Here is a 12,098-nt window from a genome sequence, read left to right as displayed (position 1 = left end):
AAGCAGATTTGTAAATGGGCAATGGATTTGAATAGACATTTAGCCAAAGAAGACATCCAGCTGGTGAAAAGGCATATGGAAAGGTGCTCAACATCATTGATTACCAGGAAAATGAAAATCAAAACTGCCGCAAGTGGCTTAGACCATAGCAGCGTGCATGAAAGTTTTCAGGCCTCCAGTTGTTGGGAGTGGCTGAGGAGAGTGGAGAGCTTTTGTCTGTAGTTGGAAGAGTGGAGTCTCAACAAGAACCAGTGTATTGTGGACATGTGTGGGCCCTGGAGTGTGCATGGCTGGATGCCCTGTCTACCTGTGCCTTACAGAGTGACACCATTGTGCTATGGTCGATCAGAGGGGCAGGTGGCTTTCAGAGGGAGTGGGAAGTGGTGGGGGTTGGTTTGTTTGCCTGTGGATGATAGCAAAAGTGGGTTAGCTTCCCAAGAACTTTTAATAGTAGCCTGTTTTGCTGCAATTCTAGATCCAGACTGGGGTCCCAAGGCATCTTGGTAGTCCACAGCTTCTTAGCAAGTGCATGTTCAGTTGGATCCCCCAGCCCAGCCTGGGTCATCTGCATCTTCTGCCTCTTGGGCCACACATAGCTCGGCTCTGCACTGAGCCGTCATCCTGTGGTGAGCAAGACCACATTCTTGGGCTTCAGTCTCTTTCCCTGCAGCATGCAGTCAAGGTGGTGTGAGCCACATCTCACAATGCCTGCTGCCTGAACAAGGACCAGAGGCCTGTGGAACACACGGCTCTCAGGTTTCTCCTACTCGATGACTCTTCAGCTGCCCCCACATGGCTTTCTAGCTCACAGCAGATCTAGCTTCCTCTGAGCAGTGAAGATGGGATGTTTTATGGTCATTTTCCCTGGTGTGCAGTGCCCAAGCAGAGTTCTTCAGCCCACCCTAGTCCATCCCCTCTCTAACCCCAGACCTGTCCAGTCTTACCTCCCTTCATATCAAAAGCCCACAGTTAACCCAGAGGGCTTCAGCCCTGCCATGCCTGACTTTCTAGGAACCCCCCTCTCCACCCACCCTAATCAGGACACTGTGTGAAGGTTCTCCCTCATTATTTTAAAAGGAGGAGAAATTTTTCTGACATAGAGGTTCTGGTGAAGTGGCCAGCTCCCACATCACAGGGAGACAACAGTTTGGGCTGGACCAGGATAAAACAGTGCTGTCCCGGAGCTGGCCATCTGATAAGGGGCTCCAGAGAGTGCAGTGATGGACCCCTGGGAGGCTTTCTGCTCTCCTGATGGCAGGTTTTTGGTGAGAAGACCTATTGGCCACTAGGCTGGCTGTGTGTGTGTGTGTGTGTGTGTGTGTGTGTGTGTGTGTGTGAGATATGTTTTCTTGGATTGATTTCTTTCAGCATGAAGCCCACTGTTTTGCTGAATGTATCTCACTGTTTCCTGAAATTCACTACATTCAGCTGGCTTAAGGGTCCTGGGGCCTCGCTGTGTCATATTTGCACAAGCCTAGTGTCTGTGCAGACTGTACACTGGAGTTCAGTTGTAAGACCGTTTTGATCCCTTATTCTGTCCCTGTAATAGAAAAGCCATTTCATTCAATGGAATAGAAACCCAGATATATTGGCGAGATGTTCTAATCTGTCATCACTGGGGCAGTGGCCAGTGATTTGGACTTTGTGGCGTAGATGGAAATGTCCAGGTTCTCTAGGTGGTGGGCAGAAGCCTCACTTTTTAAAAAACTTCCCCCACTCCACCCCTGCCAATGAGGACGTCGCTTGGGGGTATTTCCATCAGTGTTAGGTAGAAGAGATCATTTCCTGATGTTGAATTTCAGGTACGGATGCCAGCTTCTGTATATCAGGGTAGTGGTGCTTGGGCTGAGACAGGCCTAGACAGCACTGTCTGAAAGGGGGCTCAAGGAAGTAGCTGTGAAAGGCCCCTGGGATGTTTTCTGCTCCCCTCTCTACAAGTCGCCTGGAGGGAGATCCTGTTAGTCACTATGGGGTGTGTGTGTGTGTGTGTGTGTGTGTGTGTGTTCATCACTTGTTGCTGGGGGGTGGGAAGAGACAACAGAAGTCTACAGAATCTGTAGTTCTCAGTTCATTTCCCATCCTAGTCCAATCATGGCCTAACATCCTTAGCTCCTGATCGCAGAGGAGACTCTGCGCATTTGTGTTCATGTGGCCGTGGATGTTGGCAGATTCAGATTGGTGCCCCAGGCATCTGTGCCTGTAACTGCAGGTTCAGCAGGCTCAGGACCAGGCTAAAGGGCCTCCAAGCTTCCTCCAGTTTCCTGGTGCATGCATGTGCAATATACCCCCCTGGCCTGGGGCTTTCCTGCCTCTTCTTGCCAGTTGGGTCAGAACTAGCTTATGAATCAGTGTTTTCTGAGCTTTCATAGAATTGACTCTGACCAGTTGGATACTTGAAAAGGGCTATGTGATATAGATTCTTAAAGATATATTATTTTAGAGTAGTTTTGAGTGTACAGCAAAATGGAGTGCAGAGTGCAGAGATCTCATATGCCCTCAATTCCTGTACATGCTCGGGTCACTCCACGAACACCCCCCTACAGCAGAGTAGAATAATTATTATAGTCAGTGAACTTACATTGACACATCATCATCACCCAGAGTGATACTCTTGGTGGCTCACATTCTAAGGGTTTGGAGAAATGTATAATGAGAATGAAATGTTTAATGAATATATCATTATAGCTGTTATGATATCCTGCAGTATACTTTCACTACTGTAATAATCTCGTGCTCTGTTTATTTATCCTTTCTTTTCCTAACCACTGGAAGCCATCCATCTTTTCAGTCTCCATAGTTTTACATTTTTCTGAATGTTGTGTTCTTGGAATCACAGAATAGATAACTCTCCAGATTGGCTTCTTTCAGTTAGTAATATGCATTTAAGATTCCTCAGTGTCTTCTCATGGCTCAATAGCTCATTTCTTTTCAGAGGTGATTAATATTTCATTTTCTAAATATACCACAGTTGTATTTATCAGTTAAGCTATGGAAGGACATCTTGATTCCTCCTAAGTTTTGGCAGCTCTTTTAAAAGCTGCTATAAACATCTGTGTGTAGGTTTTCATGTGGACATAAGCATTTGGGTCATTTGGGTAAAGACCTAGGGAGTGCAATTGATGGATCATGTAATAGGAGTATGTATAGTTTTGTAAGAAACTGCCCATATTTGGAGAGTCTTTATGATGGTAGAGGAGAATGTGTTCACACACTGAAGAATCAATCCAATGAAGGAGGTAGAACTTGAGGATCCAGAAACAATGATGTAATCATGAGAGCTGTTAAAAGATACAATTAGACACTTTGAAACATTAGAAAATACATTTGAACATTCAGAAATGTATATACTACCCAACCGCAGACTTCAAGCAGCTCAAAGGTCCAACAGAGAGGCTTAGAGAGGGTGGAGAAAACTTGTATATGGTGAATGTGGAAGAAAAGGAAAATACTTGATTGAGTAAAGTGGAGCAGTGGCCTCATTTGGAACATTACAATGGAAAGTCTCTAGTTAGATGTTAGCTGGTGGTTTCTGATTGGTTAAGCTTAGGTTTCCTTTTCTTATTTACACTGAGTCAAGTTTTGGTTTGTTTAAGGAGGAATTGGGTGCACTGCAGCCACCTCAGCCTCAGGGCCACTTGTTTATTTGATTATTTTTAACAGAGAAGATGCTTTTAAAAATATCTGTTGCCCTGGCTGGAGTGCAGTGGCATGATCATGGCTCACTGCAGCCACAACCTTCCAGGCTCAGGTGATCCTCCCACCTCAGTGCTCCCCACCCTGAGTAGCTGGGACTACAGGCACGTGCCACCACACCACCATGCTAGACTAATTGTATTTGTTTGAGAGATGCAGTTTCCCTAAGTTGCTTAGGCTTCTTTCAAACTCTTAGACTCAAATAATCTGTCTGCATTGGTCTCCCCAAATGCTGGAATTAGAGGCCATCTAAATCTTTTATCTCAGATTTGCCTTGTGACAAAAGGAGGGATACTTTTTCTGACATAATGAGGCAGAGAAAGGTGAGGTGGCGCATCCTGTGCGTATTATTTTCTCAGGTGATGGGAATATGGTCGGTTCTTGCCTAATGGGATATATTTTCTCCTTGAATGATTTGGCAAGATATCAGATGAGAGAAGTTGAATAAACGTTAGAAGAACATAGAAAAGATAGGTTATACATGTTGGGTTTCTGAAGAAATGATGTCATTGGAGAAACAAAACTTTTATTGATTTCTGGAAACATTTACAGCCAATTTTTTATGTAAGTAATTTGAGTGTATGATGATATCTCTTACCACTTTTTGATATTTTTTCTGGTTCAGCTGAGTGGTGCCATTGAGGAAACACAAAGTGGGGCTCATCCAGGAATGAGATTTTGCCAGAGAAAAGACAAGCAGCAAGTCAGGGAGCTTAAGGTAATTATGAGAAAGTGACTATCTAAAATTACTTAGGTAGAAGGAGACAGATTGGATTTTTGTGTTTGGTATTTGGGGTAAGAGGGGTATGTGTGTGTACCTGAGATATGTTGTTTATTCTCTCTCTCTCTCTTTTTTTTTTTTTTTTTTTTTTTGAGAAGGAGTGTCGCTCTGTCACCCAGGCTGGAGTGCTGTGGCACAATCTTGGCTCACTGCAACTTCCGCATCTCAGGTTCCAGCGATTCTCCTGCCTCAACCTCCCGAGTAGCTGGGATTACAGGTACCCGCTACCACACTTGGCTAATTGTGTGTGTGTGTGTGTGTGTGTGTGTGTTTTAAATTTTTTTTTTCTTAGTAGAGATGAGGTTTCAGTATGTAGGTGAAGCTGGTCTCAAACTCCTGACTTCAAATGATCCGCCCACCTTGGGTTCCCAAAGTGCTGGGATTACAGTCGTGAGCCACTGCACCCAGCCTGTTTATTCTCTTAAGAGAGAAAATGAGGGAATTAATGGACTGTAGTTCTGGACAAAGTGGAAAACTCTTAAAGTGGAAGTACTGGGGCAAGTGCTGTGACAGGCTGGGATGGTGCAGTCAGTCCCTTCACCCAGAAATCAGTAGAATGTTAGCAGTTCAGACTCAAACCTTGTGAAAAACAGGTGGTGGAAAGGAAGTCCCTTGCAGCAACTGGCACCATAATCAAGACAGAATGTTTTTGGAATAAAAACAGTTACCTGCTTTCAGCCCCAGGTGGTAGCTATTGTCTGCCCTGATGATAGGTGATATTAATTTGTGATCCTGATGTCTTAAAATGGGATCACTCATCTCCGGTAGAAATAAGTCCACAGTGAAGTTGTCCCCTCATCCCCAAAGATATAAACATATATGAATGAACTGAAGTGATAAGGTAACAACTACTGCTGCCTGGGATCATGAGAGACCTGAAATGAACTGATAGGAAGTGAAAGGTGGCTGAGATAATGAGAATAGAGCCATCTGCAGAGGATCATAAAACCAGCAAAGACAAGGTCTTGTGTAAGATGCCTTCAGAAGCTTTGTCCATGAGAACTCTAAGGACTTCTCCAGACCTGTTGTCTGCTGCCCAAAAGGAGCCTCTGACCAGCATCCAAGGGCTTCCGGACCCACTGGACTCTTCTGGAGGTACACTGGTCTCCCGGGCCATGGCTGTGGTTTTTTACTCACTTTATTAATGCCTGTGTGTAGAATGATAATTGTATAATTAATAGTGTGAAGACCTCTTGATAAATGGTAAATCTGAACATATGTATTTGTCTGACGTGTCATTGTGAAACCTCACAGCTTCAGTCAGTGTCAGCACAGCTAAGGAGCTTTTGTACGTAATGCACATGTCACTGGGCATAGTCTACAGGCACCTAATAACTCAGGTACCTTAACAGTCACTAATGAGTGTATCTCCAAGGAATAGTCCAACAACACATGACTGGCCTGACTCAAGGTAACTATGTGTCCAATCCAGGGTCATAGTTAGTGGGCATCTGCCAACCAGGGGTCATTCCCCCTGCCTGCCATTGAGCAGTTCAGAAGTGACTGGTGTAAGCAGACATGAGTGAGCTTGCTGAATTCACTATTTGCCTCTTTGGAGGGGATCATACCCAGGGTCTAGGTCATTGTGCCTTATCAGAGTCCTACACATTTCACTTGCAAATTATATTTGAAAATTAAATGACTATGTTGCAAGTCATTCACAAGACATTTTTTAAAATTGCATTCCAGAACCCATATTAACATCCAGTGACCTGTAGAAAGCAGTAGAGAAATGTATTAGGCAAAAAGTTCTGGCAAAGACCAGTCTGATACTGGCCTGATTACCCAACCTCAGGAATTGGCCACATCAACTCGAAGAGTGAAGAAAAATAAAAAGTACCAGATTTATTACAAGACATTAGGAACTATCCATTTAGATAGATGATTTTAGCTAACACAATATTACAATGTTATCCTGAAGAATATGTCCCTCTTCCAGAGAACCCAGGAGGTTATCATGACCCCTGGAAAGCCCGACCAGGAATAGGAGTGCAAGTGGCATAGGTGCATGAATGCAGAAATACAATCTCTACTGAAAGTAAGTTTCATACTAGGCAAGAATTACAGGATATACATAGAACTTTTGCTCACAAAGTCAAATCAGATGTACAAATTCAATGTGGTTTAGGAGTCAATGGTGGTAAGTTCATTGTGCTTATGGGAAGTGAAGTAGGACAAATGACTGTAATAGCAAATAACTCCAGGATTAATGATGAATTAATTGCTAGAGCAGAAAATATCCAAGACCTTCCTGACTTATGATGGGGATGGGTAAAGAAGTTGGATGAGATGATACCCAAAAATGATTCCCAGCTTTACCTAAACTAAACAATGGGAGACTGTAGAAGATGCCATTAAGCTATCTCAAGAATATGGAAGATTATTATTCGCTTCTGATGGGACAGGACTTTACAGGGCACCTGAAAAAATTCCCATGAAAAATCACTTTTACAAAATGTCAAGTTATGATATCCAAGATGAAACCAATGAGTCACAACATTCACATAATACACTGTACAACCCTGATCTCCTGTCATAAAATGTTTCTTACCTCTAAACCAAAGTTTCATTTTATAATTCAATTTTTCTCATTTTTTCTGTTCTCTTACCTTAAAAAAAGATCATTAAAAACTTTTGTATGTTTTTCATATATGCTTGCAAAGGATTGTAAAACTTTATTGTGATTATTGTTGCTTTAAGCTGAAACTTCCCTAATCTTTCTTTAGAGATTGTGGCATAGCATGCTAGTTTCCTTTCCATATCCAATTGTTTGCTGTAATGAATACACAAATACAGGCACTATTTTTGTAACTTTAAATAGACATCATCCCAAGTCTACAAGAATTATCCAAAATGGTATCTAATGACATTTCTAGGTCTTCAGACACTATTAACACAGATCGTAGCTCCTAGGTCCTGAAGATTTTACTAGATATTGGTTACCGAAACTGAGCTTTCTTGAATTCTTTCTCCTTCCACTGTGGTTTCCCACATTTCAACGTATCACCGATTTTTGTCCTCAAACATTACTTACATATTTTCCACAGAATTAAATTAAAAATGAATCATCCCTCCTCTGATTTTTGAAATGACCCTTTGCTTCCTATGATACTGATTCTTCTGGTCCTTTTTGTAGTTATATTTTAGAGTTTGCAAATATTCACACATGTTGCAATTGCATATACTTTTCTTTTCTTTTTTTTGGGGGGGGACGGAGTCTCGCTCTGTCGCCCAGGCTGGAGTGCAGTGGCTGGATCTCAGCTCACTGCAAGCTCCGCCTTCCGGGTTTACCCCATTCTCCTGCCTCAGCCTCCCGAGTAGCTGGCGCCCGCCACCTCACCCAGCTAGTTTTTTGTAAGTTTTTGGTAGAGACAGGGTTTCACCGTGTTAGCCAGGATGGTCTCGATCTCCTGACCTCGTGATCCGCCCATCTCGGCCTCCCAAAGTGCTGGGATTACAGGCTTGAACCACCCACCGCGCCCGGCCTAATTTTCTTATTAGTTATTTTTTCCTCTTCTCCTAAAGTTGCTGTTATTTCTTTTAACTTTTTGTGGGAAAAGTTAAACCCATCTTTCACTTTGTTGATATGGTTATTTGTAATTTAACGCCTTGATTTTTGCTCAAATTGCTTTTCAAGTTACCCACTTTTAGGGAAGACATTATTTGGGTTTTGTTTAGTGTATCAGGCTTTTTTTAAGTTAGTTGTATCAAGAAGTGTAGACTTTTCTATACATAATATCCTTTTCTCCACAGTAGTTTTTTTTTTTTTTTTTAAGTCTGTTAAAATAAAGGTCATCAAATGATCTTTTCCTAAACCTTTCCTCTACCAGAAATATCCTTAGAGTCACATGGGCCTTTCTCCCTTCTTGCTTTTGTAGGAGTCCAAAGCTAATCTGTCTCTGATCGGATTGCATGCACGTGTGCCTTTTGGGGCCCTTGTGCATTCGTTTTTCCTTCTCTTCTAACCTCAAAAATGGGTTTTCTCTGTTGGCTCTTTCCCTTTAACATAGAAGTATATTCATGCTTTTGTTGAATCTTGGAATAAAAGGCTTTCTTTACCATGTGTCTCCCTTTAACTACTACTACATCTCTTTTCTCAGCCAAATACTTGGGAAGAGAAGCCTTGAGTTTGTGTCGTTGTTTTCTCACCTCCAGTTCACTACTTTACCCACTGCCTGACACCCAGCTCACTCACACACACAAGCCCAATCACTAAGTTGCCATAGCTGATTTGTAGCTTTCCTGCCCTCCTGGCAAAATTTGACTCTGTGCATTGGGATAATACATGCTGAGTACCTATTGAACAGGCACTGTGCTAGGTGCTGCTGTTATAGAAATGAAAAGAAGGCATCATCTCCTTTCTAACAACTCACAGGAGCAGCCATTCCTGATTCATATGCAGGTCTCTTGACTCCCAGTGCTCACTTTTTCAGGCTGCACTTACTGCCGTATAAATCACCCTATTCTCCAGGTCTTCTTTCTTCCCACTTCTCCTTACTATACACAACTTCTCAAGGCAATCACCTCCACGCCCATGGCTTCAGTTGCTTTCTCCATTCTCTGACAACAATGGAATTTTAAATGTTTTGTTTCATGTCTTTGCTTTATTTTGCACAAGATGCCTCATTTGCTGTAACCATAGATTCAAAGTTGCTCCATGAAAGTGATAAATGAAAAATGGTGATATTCTTAACATGTAAATTTCAGGAAGTTTTCCCAGTTACTCTTAATGGCTTGATCTAGTATGTGTGTTATTTTTGAAAGCATATGTTGGGATGCCACAAATGGACTTAGCCCACAGAGATTTATATTTAACTTTTGACCAGAGAGTTCCATTTTAATGTGACACTGAGAGTAAAAACTATCTTTTCTTCCTTACCCATTTTTCTTCCTACATTCTCTGCCAGGAGGAAGGCATCACTATGTACCCAGTCTTCCCCAGCAGAGCCTAAGCAGGTCTGTTTTCCCTCTACTTTCCCTTTTCTTTCACATCTCATGACCAAGCACTTCCTAGTCTGTCTCCCAAATGATCACAAACTTTTTTCTCCATTTTTGTCACTGCCACTGCCCTTAGCATTACTCTGCCTTTAGACAAAGTCTCTTCATTGGTTTGGTTGCTTCCTTCAGTTCTTCCTTATTATACAGTCCACTACACACACATCTGACAGAGACTTTTCACCTTTTTATGGTTCAGTGACTGAAATTTCCAGAATAAAATTAAAACCACCCCAGCATCAAATTTGAGGTCAAATAGAGGTGGGTTTGTATCCCAGGTTCATATACTATCCAGCAGTGTGGTCTTAGAAAATGGAACTCCTTAAGCCTTTGTTTGTGCATCTGCCTACACTCATTGAGAGTTGGGACTATTTCACACATACAGTGCCTGGCATGTAGAAGGGACTTGATCAATGTTGAATGAAGGGGAGGCATTTTAAAATCCACATCAAAAAAAGTTGTTCTGTCGGGGAGCAGTGGCTCACGCCTGTAATCCCAGCACTTTGGGAGAACAAGGCAGGTGGATAACCTGAGGTGAGGAGTTTGAGATCAGCCTGACCAACATGGCAAAACTCCGTCTCTACTAAAAATACAAAATTAGCTGTGCATGGTGGCACATACTGTAATCCCAGCTACTCGGGAGGCTGAGGCAGGAGAATCACTTGAGCCTGGGAGGCGGAGGTTGCGGTGAGCCAAGATCGCGCTATTGCACTCCAGCCTGGGCAACAAGAACGAAACTCCATCTCAAAATGTGTTCAGCAAGGTTGAAGCATAAAACGTTAATAGCCAGAATCATTTTTCAATTGTATTTCTATAAATCTGCAAGACACAGTCTGAAAATGAAATTAGAGAAACAATTTCACTGGGCAACAAGAGCAAAAGTTTGTCTCAAATAATAATAATAATAATCTACAATGCCACTTCCCGTCCAAGCTTGACTTCTACCTTTACATTCTGATATGGTTTGGCCATGTCACCACCCAAATCTCATCATGAATTGTAATCCCCACAATCCTCATGTGTCAAGGGAGGGGTCTGCGGGGAGGTGACTGGATCATGGGGACAGTTTTCCTCTTGCTGTTCTTGTGGAATTCAGTGAGTCCTCATGAGATCTTACAGGGTTTTGTTTTGTTTTGTTTTGTTTTTTGGGATGGAGTCTTGCTCTGTTGCCCAGGCTGGAGTGCTATGGTGCGATATTGGCTCACTGCAGCCTCTGCCTCCTGGGTTCCAGTCATTCTCCTGCCTCAGCCTCCTGAGTAGATAGGATTACAGGCATGTGCCACCACACCCAGCTAATTTTTGTATTTTCAGTAGAGATGGGATTTCACTACATTAGCTAGGCTGGTCTCGAACTCCTGACCTCAGTTGATCCACCTGCCTTGGCCTCCCAAAGTGCTAGAGTTACAGGTGTGAGCCACTGTGCCCGGTTGAGATCTGATGGTTTTATACATGTTTGACAGTTGCTCCTTCACGTGCTCACACTCTCTGTATGGCCACCATGTAAGTCGGACCTGGTTCCCTTTCTGCCATAATTGTACGTTTCCTGAGGCCTCCCCACTCATATGAAACTGTAAGTCAATTAAACCTCTTTCCTTTATAAATTACGCAACCTCAAGTATTTCTTTGTATCAGTGTGAAAACAGACTAATATACTTTCTGATATTCATGCTTGAGGAATTGGGGGATTCAGACTACCCGGGATCAAATTGTGCCCCACCCTTAGCAGTCATGTGACCTTGGGGAGGTTACTTACCTTCTCCATCTCAACTTCTTCTGTAAAATCTGTTAAATGAGATTGTTTCTGAGGGTTAAATGTCCATGACACAGTGGGCAGATTGTTTCTGAGGGTTAAATGAGCATAACACACTGGGGACACTGTCAGGCACACACTACTTGCCAGATGTCGAGTATTCATCTTTATTGAATTAGGACTGTGGTAACCCACTTTAGACTGCAATAACCCACTTTATGGCTCTCGATTTTGTATGACGGAATCATACTTAGTGCTTTGTTAGTAAAAGAAAGAAAATCTGAAAGTCCCTGCCATGGAAGGAAGAAATAGCGGGGAGAAAAGGGAGTTGGTAAGTTTCAGCATTTCAGAGCTTGGAGGGACGAGTTAGGTTTCTATTTTATGGAGAAGGAGGTGGAGGCAGGATGGGTCCTAAGGTGTCATTCAAGACACACAGCCATAACTCTTTACTGAGAATAGAGCTAGGGCCCCAGGGATTGCTGTGGTCGAGTTGCAGACAAAAACAACCACTCATTGGAAGACAGGAGAGGAGTGTTTAGTTACAAAAGCAGTCAGCCATTCAGGTGTATCTACATTCAGTCAGTAAATAAAAGTTGTTCAGCTTGGTTGCTAATGGGACCCACTCTACTGAGGCTTTGTGTAGAACTCATAGAGGAAGACGGCTTCAAGCAACGAACTACCCTGTGCTTTTCTTAGGACTAAACAGCTCAGGAAGCTGGTGATGAATGAAAACCTTAGTCCACCTGGCACTGCACCAGGGGCCAGGAGAGTAGCAGCATCATAAGCCACAGGGTGGGGCAGCCCAGGCAGGGGCATTCTGAGCTGTTGGGGAGGGGTGGCAGCCAGGGTGGGGCACTGTGAACTGTCGGGGAGGGCATT

The sequence above is a fragment of the Macaca nemestrina genome, chromosome 9, assembly GCF_043159975.1.
Source record: "Macaca nemestrina isolate mMacNem1 chromosome 9, mMacNem.hap1, whole genome shotgun sequence".
Classification (NCBI taxonomy): Eukaryota; Metazoa; Chordata; class Mammalia; order Primates; family Cercopithecidae; genus Macaca; species Macaca nemestrina.
Note: the sequence above shows the minus strand (reverse complement) of the source record.